Consider the following 12,778-nt stretch of genomic DNA (forward strand, 5'->3'; position numbering starts at 1 on the left):
GGGAAGGAAAGAGGAAAGGAGTCAAGGAAACGAAGGAGAGGGGAAGTTAAATTGAGAGGAGAGGGGGAACACGAGAGCGAAAGAGAGGAAACACAAAGGAGGAAAAAAAGGAAGAGTAGCGAGAAAACGAAAGAGAAATAAAATACGCGAGGGGATAATGGAGATGGAAAGTGAGAGAGGGAGAGTGTGAGGGAGGAAGAGAGAAGAGGGGGAAGGAAGAGGGGGGGTGAAGGGAGAGAACAGTAGCAGAGAATTGAAGGAAATGGAGGAGGAATAGAAGGGGGAGGGAAGAAGAGGAAAGAAACTTGAGCAAGAGGACAGATGGTGAAGAGAGAGAGAGAGAGAGAGAGAGAGAGAGAGAGAGAGAGAGAGAGAGAGAGAGAGAGAGAGAGAGAGAGAGAGAGAGAGAGAGAGAGAGAAGAGAAACTAGAACAATAGGATAGATGACGAAGGAATGTAGAATAAAAGACAAAGAGACGAAATAAGAGGATTGGAGAGAGAGAGAGAGAGAGAGAGAGAGAGAGAGAGAGAGAGAGAGAGAGAGAGAGAGAGAGAGAGAGAGAGAGAGAGAGCACGAAATAGTCCGTCAAGTATCCAAACTCTCTTACCGAGACTGAAATTGGACTGAGAGAGAGAGAGAGAGAGAGAGAGAGAGAGAGAGAGAGAGAGAGAGAGAGAGAGAGAGAGAGAGAGAGAGAGAGAGAGAGAGAGAGAGAGAGAGTGTGTGTGTGTATTGATATCATAATACCAACTCAATAAGCCTTTTAATCTCCTTATTTATTACCATCATCATTATTATTACTGTATCATCATCACCATTAATACGGAGGGAGAGGCGTAGATAGAAGGCAGTTAGGTGAGTGACGAAGGTAGCTGGCAATAGATGAGGGGAAGTGGGGAGGGAAATGATGGATGGTGATAGGGTGATGAATGGTGCCATTGTACTAAGAAGTGATGGAGTGTGATGGTGATACAACACAGGGAAATGGGTGATGTGATGATAGATGGTGACGAGTGGTGATGAAATGATGAGGTGATGATGCAGGTTATGAGTGATGTGGTAGTAATAAAGGCTGATGAAACGAAGGAGCCTAGATGTACGGTAAGAAAGGTGGTGTTTGGTGATGGTGGTGGTGGTGGTGGTGGTGGCGAAATAGTTCCACACAATCACGCACAAGGTCAGACCAGTTTCTCTTCCTAGTAACTTACCCGCACTGCTCATCTCTTGGCGCCGGTCAGTCTTACCTCACCGCGCTACACTTGTTGGCCACACACACACACACACACACACACACACACACACACACACTTTCCCCTCACTATGTCTAACTGCAGCCACTCAGGAGGTCCAACACCCTCGGCATCGAGAGAGAGAGAGAGAGAGAGAGAGAGAGAGAGAGAGATTTATTACATGTCAGTTTCATTAGACGTAAAGATGATGCTATAAAGACAAATTAACACTATATTTAAACAGATTACCTCTAATGCATGTTCCACTGTACTTCGTTCGTTTCATGCTTCTATGTACTCTATGTATTTCAGTACTTCATATCTATCTACTACACAAAAGTAAGCCCACGTGACTATCATACTATATATTCCTTATCTTTTCTGTATTCCAACGCAATATCCATTTTAAGCAATACAGAATGTCCGTTAGGGTGACTCTCATACATACAAACATACATGTACTCTTTTTATCTTTGTATTCCAACACTACATCCTTTTTTTCTCTTTTTCTCTTTTTTACGCAATATACGATGTGGGTAAGGGTGGGTTTTAACTTGAACGTTCTGGTGCGACCGAATACAATGAACGGATGGAGCCCAACAGAATCCGGCAAACAGCGACGTAGTGGAGTGTAGCCGTGGAATGCGCCGAATGTTTTCCGGGACGTGCGGGAAACGAGGTGAACAGGCCGAGCATTTAAAAATAATCACCGTGGTGTGCTCGCTCTGCCTGTTGTTCTGCTCGCCTCGCCAAGTTCTCGTCCAGTCAAGTAGTGGAATTGCCTTTAGAAAGTTCTGTGAGTTCGGTGCGTTGACATTAAGGTTGCCATTAACCCCTTGACTGCTACGCTCCCCCCAAAGCTTAGTGAAATGGTCTAGTGAAAGTTTATAGAGTGAAATTTTCAGGTCCATTCCTTAAAAAAAATTGAAAAATTAATCAATTGTAGAATTCTTACTATAAATGTACGGTTTAAAACAATAAGTGTAAATCTATGCCCCCTTCTAAGCTTAAGAAAATGGTCTGGTGAAAGTTTAAAGTGAAACTTCTAAAAAACACACAATTGAAAATAAAAACAAAAGTAAAGAATTGAAATATTCAAGCTTCTTCGTGCCTAGAATTTATTTTTTTTTTTTTTTTGCACTATTTAATGATTCAAAGTTTATAGCAACAACTTTAAAATTATTACTATCACTAAAAACGCACCATTGGCAGTCACATCCTCCCCCCCAAAAAAATCAATTAAGTATTGTAACTTCTCCGTGCCAAGAATTAGTTTATTTTCTCCATTGAATGATTTAGACTATAAAATTACAACTAACATTAAAAATAAAACACACCAACAGCACTGACGGCCAATAGAAGTAATCAGTTTGGGTATTCCAGCTTTGAGAATAGAATGATATTATTTGCTCTATTAAATGATTCACTGCAAAACTACTACTACTACTAATAATAATAATAATAATACTAATACTAATAATACTACTACTATCAACATATGAAAAAAAATGGTTAGCCCTTCAGTACTAGAACGCATTTTTACTTTTGGGTATGGTAAGATGGTTTTATTGACGTCAGGAAGGTGTATGGAGGTCAGAATATTAATGGATTGTGTTTTCACTATTTTAATCCTCATATAAGTTTGTGAAGCTCTATAATATCACCATAAAGTAATAAGAAGGAATATGAAAACGCGTCCTGGTACTGAAGAGGTTACAATCTTCTCTAGTGCAGCGACATCCCAGCAAGGCGGCAGTATTTACCTGTAACAATCCCTACAGCTGCTGCCTCCCACCATACCACACCGCAGACTATACAACAGCCGCTCTTAACACTCCTTGCCACCAGCCCGGAACACTGCCCCTTGTCTCCACCTGCTTCCTGACCTTCTATTCGTTACAGTTATGAAGGCATGTCATCATTTCTGCTATCAATACCAGACTATTACTCTTATTATCATCTATCATTATTACAGTGAAGATGGTGTTGATGGCAAGCTGTGTGGTGAGAGTAATGGTGAGTGACAGGTGTTGACAGGGTGATGTGTGGTTAATGATGACCGGGCAGTGTTGATAAAGTGATGGTGTTCCTGCTTACCTACCAACGCTTCTTCTTGCTGTAGTCAAAGTAATGTAAAGGTAATGTAATAGAAAAAAAAAGTACACACGGAAGAAAGTGAATAAGTATCGGGAAATTGTGTGTTTCTTAGACTAGAATACTTCTTACGAGATTAGTGTAAGTGTCTAAATATCAGTGATTATGAAAAAAAAATAAATAAATAATCTACCATTAATCAGCCTACCTTTGCTTGGGTACCGTGAAATACTAGAGTAGGGAGGAAACCATCAGCGATTTCTTGTATAAGGTGGGGCTTATACAGAACGTTGTTTCGATGGTTGCCAGCTACCTCCGGCCACGACTTCCACAAGCTGGATATGGTCATGATGTTCTAAGTAAAGTACCTTAAGTATTAACTTTAGATGAATCAGCTTCATGTCAAAAATTAGCACAAAGGCTGAATAGCCCGTTTCCAAAACATTATACACGTACAATGCATCGTTATCGAGTTATTTGTAAAAAACAGCGTGACAGAGCCTCTGAAAACGTTAGTACATGTCACCATGATACCCAGGCTCTAGGTGGTTACACCCAAGATGCGCTTGGGTGGTGATATGAGCCCTAATATTGGTACCACTATAAATAAAATTGCCTACGCCACTAATGGGAGGAAGCTGAACAGCGCTTCCCACATACTACTCTTCAAGTGTGCCTACAGGCGCTATAGGCCGTAACATAAAAAAAAAATTGTCTGTCCTTTATCTACCATCATCATCACCACAATTCCTGGAAAACGTACTGTAAAATGCATCTCCAAAAACTTGACCTTAATGATCAAACCTTGTGTTTGCTTTCTGGATCGACCTTCTCTCTCTCTCTCTCTCTCTCTCTCTCTCTCTCTCTCTCTCTCTCTCTCTCCGTTAAGTCAATATCAATAAGAAAAATGCTTAGAAGATTAATTTTTCTCCAAGGATGTAAAAATAAGAGGACTGATCTTAAGCCACTGAAGACGAGGAGGAAGAGCAAGAAGAGGAGGAAGAGAGTGGAGGAAAGAAATGAGTTAAGGAAGAGAAGCAGTAGTAAAAAGATGTGACACACGAGGAGAAAGCTGGACAGGAAAAGGTGATGGAGAAAGATGTGATGAAGGAGATGATGGAGGAAGAACAAGAAGACAAAGAATCTCTCTCTCTCTCTCTCTCTCTCTCTCTCTCTCTCTCTCATGTACAGTTTTTCATTCCGTTTTCTGTTGTCTACGTTTTCTTGCATTTCCATTTTCTATACAGTTTTCGAGACATAACTATGACTAAAAAAACATACTTGGTTCCTTGGACGTTGTAGAAATGGAGGGCCTGAAAGAAGACTGTATTGTTTTTTACTACCCTATATAATTTACTGCTGAGACGCCTTAGGGACTCCTAAGAGCTATAAGGGTAAGGGATTTCTATGCTACGATGAAGAAGCTTATTACATTTTCTCCCCTACTTACACCCCACCTCCTGGACGTCTCCCAATTGTGTCCCTCTGGGTTTGTTATTGTCCCCCATGCTGCGCTGTGTGGAAAACGTGAGGATGGATCATGTAGGTTCCCAAAGGACTGTATTGCCATTGTGTTGAGCTGAACTGTGTGAGGATTCTAAGGACAGTCTTGGTTGTGAAATGTGTTGAGTTAAAGTTAAGGAAAAGTTTTGGTGATTTCCAGATACTTTTTTCATGCGTGTTGCTTTGTACAGAGAGGGACGTGCATGCCAGAAAAAGAGCAATTTTCCCAGAGGCTGCTATTGTCATTTCGCCTCAAAATAGCACCAAGCATTCCACTAACCTCGTAAATGTGATGACCTTGCAAGGGAGCGCTTTGTCGAGTCGCCGAAAGAAAATGGACGATGGTTCCCCTTTCGGCTCGGCGTTTTCTTCACAAAGGGAAAATATGTACGAAGGTTTCCCTTATTAACTGTCCTTCTCCTCCTCTTCCTTGTCTTTGCTCGCCCGGGGGAGTATTCAAGATGGAGATGAAAACAGGAGGGAGTGAAATTGACAGCCACGCAAATTATCCTTCAAAACGTCACACACTCCACCAGTTCCTCCCCTACCACTTCCTTCCACCCTTATCAACTCCTCCACCTTCCTCCTGGTCCTCCTCCGGCACTGCCTCCACCTCCTTCGCCGCCACCTCCTCCTCCCCCTCCTCCCCTCACAATGTTGCTAGTCATTAATTTCAATCACAGGTCGGAGGAATGTCCGCTCAACAGTCCACTGGAAACAATCTATCCTCAGTGAATTTGTAAACGTCCTCTCTATTCCTCCTCCTCCCAGCGTGAGTCTTGCAATAAACTCCCCTTTTCTTCTCTCACGCTGCAGCCACGCTTCTATCACTACTTCCCAGCGTCATTACTGTGAACTACCACTGCAGTTACTAATAAAAAATATATAAACTAGTCTTATATCACCTTGCGTGGGTCGTGGCTTCAGAGGGGCGTGGAGGAAGAGGCGTGGGCGAGCACTGGGAGAGGCGGGCGGACTTGTGGCGGTGGCATGGTTACTGCCCACGAACGAATGAGTTCAAACTATCTTTCACGCCTGCCCATTGTCAGTCAGTAGGGGCGGGGCTGCAAGGACGAGGCACAACCCACCTACACGAAGCTTATAGGGCGCACTGGCGGGTTGGAAGGCGATGCGCTTTCCCCAACGTACGACAACCTTTCCCTCGGTAGGAGCATCACAACACCACTTCCCCCAGCCAACCTCTCTCACTGGCTCACCTACTCTCTCTCACACTCTCTCTTTTCCTCCCTCTCCCTCACTAAAGATCGATAATGACTGCACGTATTTGGGAGACAATTCTTCCTTACTGGGTTAGGAGTGTGTGTTGCGTGCGTGTGCGTGAGAGTGCGTGCGTGCAGGAGGAGATTTGTGGGAGTGTTTGCGTCTTGGTTTGAGCGATGCGAGAAAGGCGAGCGTGTGGGTGTGTGAGGTTTGGGTGAGAGAGGGAGAGGACTGGGAGAGAGGCAGGTTCATGCGTTTGGCAGCGACGGCATTCTCCCAGCGTTTCCATCGATCTGAGCTGGATAGATAGAGATGGATGGCCCCGTGGATAGATGGATGGACGGAGAGAGAGAGAGAGAGAGAGAGAGAGAGAGAGAGAGAGAGAGAGAGAGAGAGAGAGAGTTACAGGAACGGGGAAAGGAGTAATTTATCTATTTTGTCGTCTCTCTCCCTCCTCTCCTCACTCTCTTTTTCTCTTTCCATTTGCACGTTCGTAGAAAGGAAAAAAATGTACCCAGACTTTATTCTCTCTCTCTCTCTCTCTCTCTCTCTCTCTCTCTCTCTCTCTCTCTCTCTCTCTCTCTCTGATAGTTTCTTGTCCCTTTAAATTTTTGAATTCTCTCCCTTTAACTCCTCTCTCTTTCTCTCTCTTAAATCTTCACTAGTGTACGCCTACGATCTCTCTCTCTCTCTCTCTCTCTCTCTCTCTCTCTCTCTCTCTCTCTCTCTCTCTCTCAACTTAATTGCCTTTCTTTCCTCCCTCTTCCTCACCCTCTCTTTCCTTCAGCATTCTTATTTATTGGCGTTTCCTCCAATTCTTCCCTTTCCTTACTTCTTTCCTTCCCTCTCACTCACTTCTGTACGCAGGAAACTCCATTACGTATATCCTTATCTTCATTTCTCTCTCTTCCTCTATTTCCTCTTCCCTTTTCCTCCTCCTGCTCCTTCTTCGCCTACTTCCACGCTAACGACTCTTCCTCTCTCTCTCTCTCTCTCTCTCTCTCTCTCTGTGTGTGTGTGTGTGTGTGTGTGTGTGTGTGTGTGTGTGTGTGTGTGTGTGTGTGTGTGTGTTTCTTTCTATCTTCCTTCCTTTCCTTCTTTCTTTATTTTTACTTTCATTAAGGAGGGAAGAATCAGCCCAATTAAAACTTTTTTGTGTGTGTTTGCCTCGAACTTTGAGAGAGAGAGAGAGAGAGAGAGAGAGAGAGAGAGAGAGAGAGAGAGAGAGAGAGAGAGAGAGAGAGAGAGAGAGAGAGAGAGAGAGATTCATTATCGGTTCCTGTTTATCCTGATACTACGAAATGTGGTGGTAGTGGTAGTGGTAGTGGTCGTGGTGATTATGGTAATGGTGATGGTGGTAATGGTGAGAGTAATGATGGTGGTGAAGGTGAAGATGGTGTATAATGATGATGAGTAGAGTAGTAGTAGTAGTAGTAGTAGTAGTAGTAGTAGTAGTAGTAGTAGTAGTAGTAGTAGTAGTAGTAGTAGCGATGTATGTCGTAGTGGTAATAATGGTGGTGGTGGTGGTGGTTGTGGTGGTAGCGTTGCCAGCAGCGATGATGGTAGAAAAATAATATCAATAATTATATCTTTGAACCTTATTCATCTCATATTTTTTCATTCCCAATATCCTATTATGAAAAACATTTTTATAGCCTAAAGGTACGACGAGAGAGAGAGAGAGAGAGAGAGAGAGAGAGAGAGAGAGAGAGAGAGAGAGAGAGAGAGAGAGAGAGAGAGAGAGAGAGAGCATATTCTAAATCATCTCATTCTATTCCCACGTTCATCTATGCAAAACTTACGATTGATGGGCACTACAGAAAGGACGCATGTGATTGGCCGCTACTTTAACTGAGGAGGCGGGGCTTGTTTTTCAAATGAGTCTGATCACACAGCTGAGGTTTGGCTAGTCTGTCTCTACAAACCCACAGCCAGAGCGGTGAATCATGTCAAGCCGAGTAAACAATTATTTTTAAACTGTAACTAAGGAAAAAAATGAGGTACTTACTTAATTACTTCATTATCTCACCGCAGGGCAATTAGAGGCACACTTCAGGCACTTTCACTTCACTCATGTCCACTTCAGTTCAGCCGACTCCACTAACTTACCTTCCATCACTATTTAATTCATTCATTCACCCTCACTTCACTTCACTTCACTTCACTTTTTATTTCACTTCATCCACTTTCACACTTTAACCTCACTTCACCCACTCACTCGCCATCTACCTTCACTTCACTCATTCGCAAGGGGTGTGGCGGCCTGCATATCCATAAAACTCTACGTAACTCATCCCCCTACATTCACTTCACTTCATCCACTCAACCTTTCACCTCCACTTCACGTCATTTCAACTACGCATTCACCTTCACTTTACTCACCCCCTCATCTTTACTTAACTTCACTTCACTCATCCCCATCTATTTTCATTTAATGCGCTCGCTCAACTAGCCCAGCTTCACTTCACTATTTCACTCACTTTCACCCCAGTTCTCCTAAGCAGCGAGGTAAGTACATACAGAATACTAGAACGACTTGTAAGGGTGAGGTCCATTGCCAACTACACACATTGAAAAAGATTACTTCATTGCCTCCCTCCTTGTGTTGGTAATCGATACTAATTTATTTCAATATTTGCAAAGAAAGAGAGGGAAAAGAGGTGAAATAGAACCAAACGAAAGAATAGGAAGAAAACCGAAATAACTGAATAAAAGGTACGGAGGAAAATGTAAGATAAACGACGCTTACATATTAGTTAATTAGCATTTAGAATATAGGCTAATTAATGCATGAGTTAAGTTTTTAATGTATTCTTCTTTTCATGTCTGTTTCGTCTCTCTCTCTCTCTCTCTCTCTCTCTCTCTCTCTCTCTCTCTCTCTCTCTCTCTCTCTCTCTCTCTCTCTCTCTCTCTCTCTTTAATACAAGTATTTTAAATCATCAAAGTTATTGATAGATTATTCAAATTACACGCGATGAAATGGTCGTAATATTGTTGAGAAATTTTTCAACTTCCATTAATCAAGAACTTTTTTTTCTATCGTGTCTACAGAGTGGGCTTTTTCGAGACGTTATAGACTGCAATACCGTAAATACATTCAAATGCAGTATTGATCATTATTTTGCCTTAAATTCTCGGTTAACGGCGTTTTTTTTTTTTTATGAGATTAAACCTCTTTGCCTCCAGGAAAGGAAATGAAAATGGAGGCATCCATGTCCTCCGTCGTGGATGCTTTTTTACGTGTCCTTACCCTGTGATAGCCTCAAGACTCCTGCTTTCTTTCTCTGTCTGTCAGTCTGTTTGTCTTCCTATCTATCAATGTATCTATTTCTATATTTCTTTTCGATTTTAAGTTTAAGCAATTTATTTATCATTTTCCTAACGAGGTCCGCCTCATATAACTCAGCCTGCTGCCTTTCCTTACTCAACAAAAGAATAGAAAAGATAAAGGAAAAGAGAGAAGGAAAATAATAGAAGCCAGCAAGAGAATAACAAAAGAAAGAAAATAGAAAAAAAAAGGACGATAAAGAAGAGCTCATTTTAACTAACCTTGGAAGTTACACACACACACACACACACACACACACACACACACACACACACACACACACACACACACACACACACACACACACACACACACACACACACACTCACACACTCTCTCTCTCTCTCTCTCTCTCTCTCTCTCTCTCTCTCTCTCTCTCTCTCTCTCTCTCTCTCTCATTCGTGTTTTCTTTACGGTTTCTGAGTAATATTCCAACCAAAGGAGCCTAATTACAAACATCGCTTTATTAACAACTCGAGAGAGAGAGAGAGAGAGAGAGAGAGAGAGAGAGAGAGAGAGAGAGAGAGAGAGAGAGAGAGAGAGAGAGAGAGAGAGAGAGAGAGAGAGAGAGAGATGGTTTCTATATTTTTTTTCCAAAAAACATGTTTATCAATATCTTTGAAAGGTGCAGAGACAACACTCACCTGAAAGACATGTAAGCGTCAAACAGAAGTGAATGAAGAGCGGCATGAAGTCATATTCCTCGCTATTCGTTCCGTTCAGCTCAATAAATGTCAGGAATCACGTCACTTATGCAATTAACAAAAGAAATATAGGAACTGTTTATATATATTTTTTTTTTACATGAGTTGTTGATTAAATTTGTCATAGTCAGTTTTACATATAGGTGTTAATAATGTATGGATTTTTTTTTTCCAGTATAGTCAGTGAGCGTGTCATGCAGCAGTGGAGATTATTATATATGTTTACGTATTTGTGTGAGAGTGCTAAAGGCCAAACAACAAACACTGGAAAATAAGTCTAATGATGGCACCACGCTCTTCAGGAAACACTCCAACCAAAGTAAGTGCTAAAAATGCAGTTGAAAAGTGTCTCGAAGCAAAATAACAAATGAAGACGATACGAAATAATCTTAGTCCGTAAATCTAGAAACTGAAAGGAAAAGTTACAAATTCAGAAGAAAGCGCAGATAAATTGATAGGGTGAGTTAGTTTTAACCGTACAGAAAAAAAAAATTGTTCTCAGCGGCACTTCTCTCCTGGTGCGTTATGAGTCAGTCTTTACAGCCCCGGAGCGCCTCGTTACATGCACGTTTCTCCCAAGCAGAGTCCGTCATACACTCCATAACGGCGGGACTGCAAGGTAAATTATTTTTGTTACGGGTGATAAATAGTAAATGCTTGGGTGGGCAGCGGTGGACCTGTTGAGCCGCTCGTCATCAGGTTTAGGAGGTGCATCACACCAAGTTAATAAGTCCCAAATGTTTCATGAAATTTATATATTTTCACCTGTAATGTGATTTATGGCAACAGTTACATGTCGCGTCAACATTTCGGGAACTCGGGACGCCCGCTAACACGAAAATTATGATTCATTCTGTTTAATACGTTCAGCATTCACTGGGCTAAATGATATCCATACTGAGCCGTGGATTACTCACACACACACACACACACACACACACACACACACACACACACACACACACACACACACACACACACACACACACACACACACACACACACATACACACGGAAAGCACTGATTAATTGACGGTAATGACAAACGGGATTTTACCTGATACACTAAAAGAAAAAAAACATATATATATATATATATATATATATATATATATATATATATATATATATATATATATATATATATATATATATATATATATATATATATATATATATATATATATATATATATATATATATATATATATATATATATATATATATATATATATATATATATATATATATATATATACATGCGAATTCCCAAGGTCTGTTACGCTGTTGATGGTGATTGATTTAATTATCGGCTCAGTTTGGAAGTGGTGGGCGGGAGTCCTTGTCTGCACCGAGACGTAGCTGGCACAAGCCGTCGAGGGAAACACGTATTCTAACACTCAGCACTCACCCCATAATGTCTACCTGACTGTTACACACTCGTGCCAAATCATTCTTTTGTTTCTGTAACATGGAAGAAGAGTTTTTCGTTTCTAATCAACGAAACAATTAACCATAACACAGAACCACCACCAGAATGATCACACACACACACACACACACACACACACACACACACACACACACACACACACACACACACACACACTCACTGACCCTCCCTCCCTTTTGCCTCACCTCCCTCAATGAGACAAGACAAGACAACCACGTCCACGCATTGCACCACCAATACCACTTCTCCATAAACGCGTACACACCGAAACCTGGGAAAGCCACGCAGCAATGAACCCATCACTGTCACATCAAAGCGCACGGAGACATGAGGACTTGAGCGCTGAAGCAATACGGATAACAGGTAAGCCGCATTCATTAATTGTTCGAATTTTGTGACGTATTTACAGTCCATCTGGTCAGTTTGTGGGAGATCTGAAGCGCAATCCCCGGGTCTTCATCACTTTGGATTGGAGCGCGTGGTATTTGTCTTAATATTGGCGAGTCTTGCGTCGGGATTAAGCGAGAATTGGAGGCGAGAGTAACGAATGCTGCATGAGAGAGAGAGAGAGAGAGAGAGAGAGAGAGAGAGAGAGAGAGAGAGAGAGAGAGAGAGAGAGAGAGAGAGAGAGAGAGAGAGAGAGAGAGAGAGAGAGAGAGAGAGAGAGATTTGCTTATCATCGGTATTGTCACATTCTATCTTCTCTCTTCTTTATTCTTCCTTCATCTATTAATTCTCTTCTTTCATACTCGTATAACTATTTCCGCAAGTCGAGAGAGAGAGAGAGAGAGAGAGAGAGAGAGAGAGAGAGAGAGAGAGAGAGAATCATGCAGTGCGTCAAGTGAAGTTTTTATTTTTTACCTCTTCCCTTTCCTCTGATCGTTCATTGGTAGCCTGTTTTTTTTTTTTCTTTCCTTTTGCAGTCACTTTTAACTCCCTAATCATCAACTAATTATTCGTCACCGTTTTTCTTAAATCACACTTTTTTTTTTCTTTCTTGCCCTCTATTCTTAATTTCCTCATCAGTGAAATTTCCCTTTTGATCTACTTTTTCTTTTTTCTCTTCCTCTTCGTGTTTCACCTCCTCCCCTTCCTCCTCCTCTTTGTCTGCCTTTTTCTCATCATCACCATTATCCTTACAACATCACTATTTTCTTTCTTTTTTTCCGCATCCATTACCTTCTCCACCCCTGCTCCTCCTCCTCCTCCTCCTCCTCCTCCTCCTCCTCCTCCTCCTCCTCCTCC

The 12,778-nt window shown here is 41.7% G+C and overlaps 1 protein-coding gene across 1 annotated transcript in view; it reads right to left on the reverse strand.

Annotated features, from left to right (window-relative positions):
- LOC123518315 (glutamate-gated chloride channel-like) overlaps window positions 1-6,134 on the reverse strand; it is a 130,827-nt gene extending 124,693 nt beyond the window's left edge. The window contains exon 1 of the mRNA XM_045279073.1: window positions 5,108-6,134. The gene's annotated coding sequence lies outside the window, so the exon portion shown is untranslated. The remainder of the gene's footprint in view (window positions 1-5,107) is intronic.
- Window positions 6,135-12,778: the final 6,644 nt, after the last annotated feature.

Source organism: Portunus trituberculatus, chromosome 43 (genome assembly GCF_017591435.1).
Source record: "Portunus trituberculatus isolate SZX2019 chromosome 43, ASM1759143v1, whole genome shotgun sequence".
Classification (NCBI taxonomy): Eukaryota; Metazoa; Arthropoda; class Malacostraca; order Decapoda; family Portunidae; genus Portunus; species Portunus trituberculatus.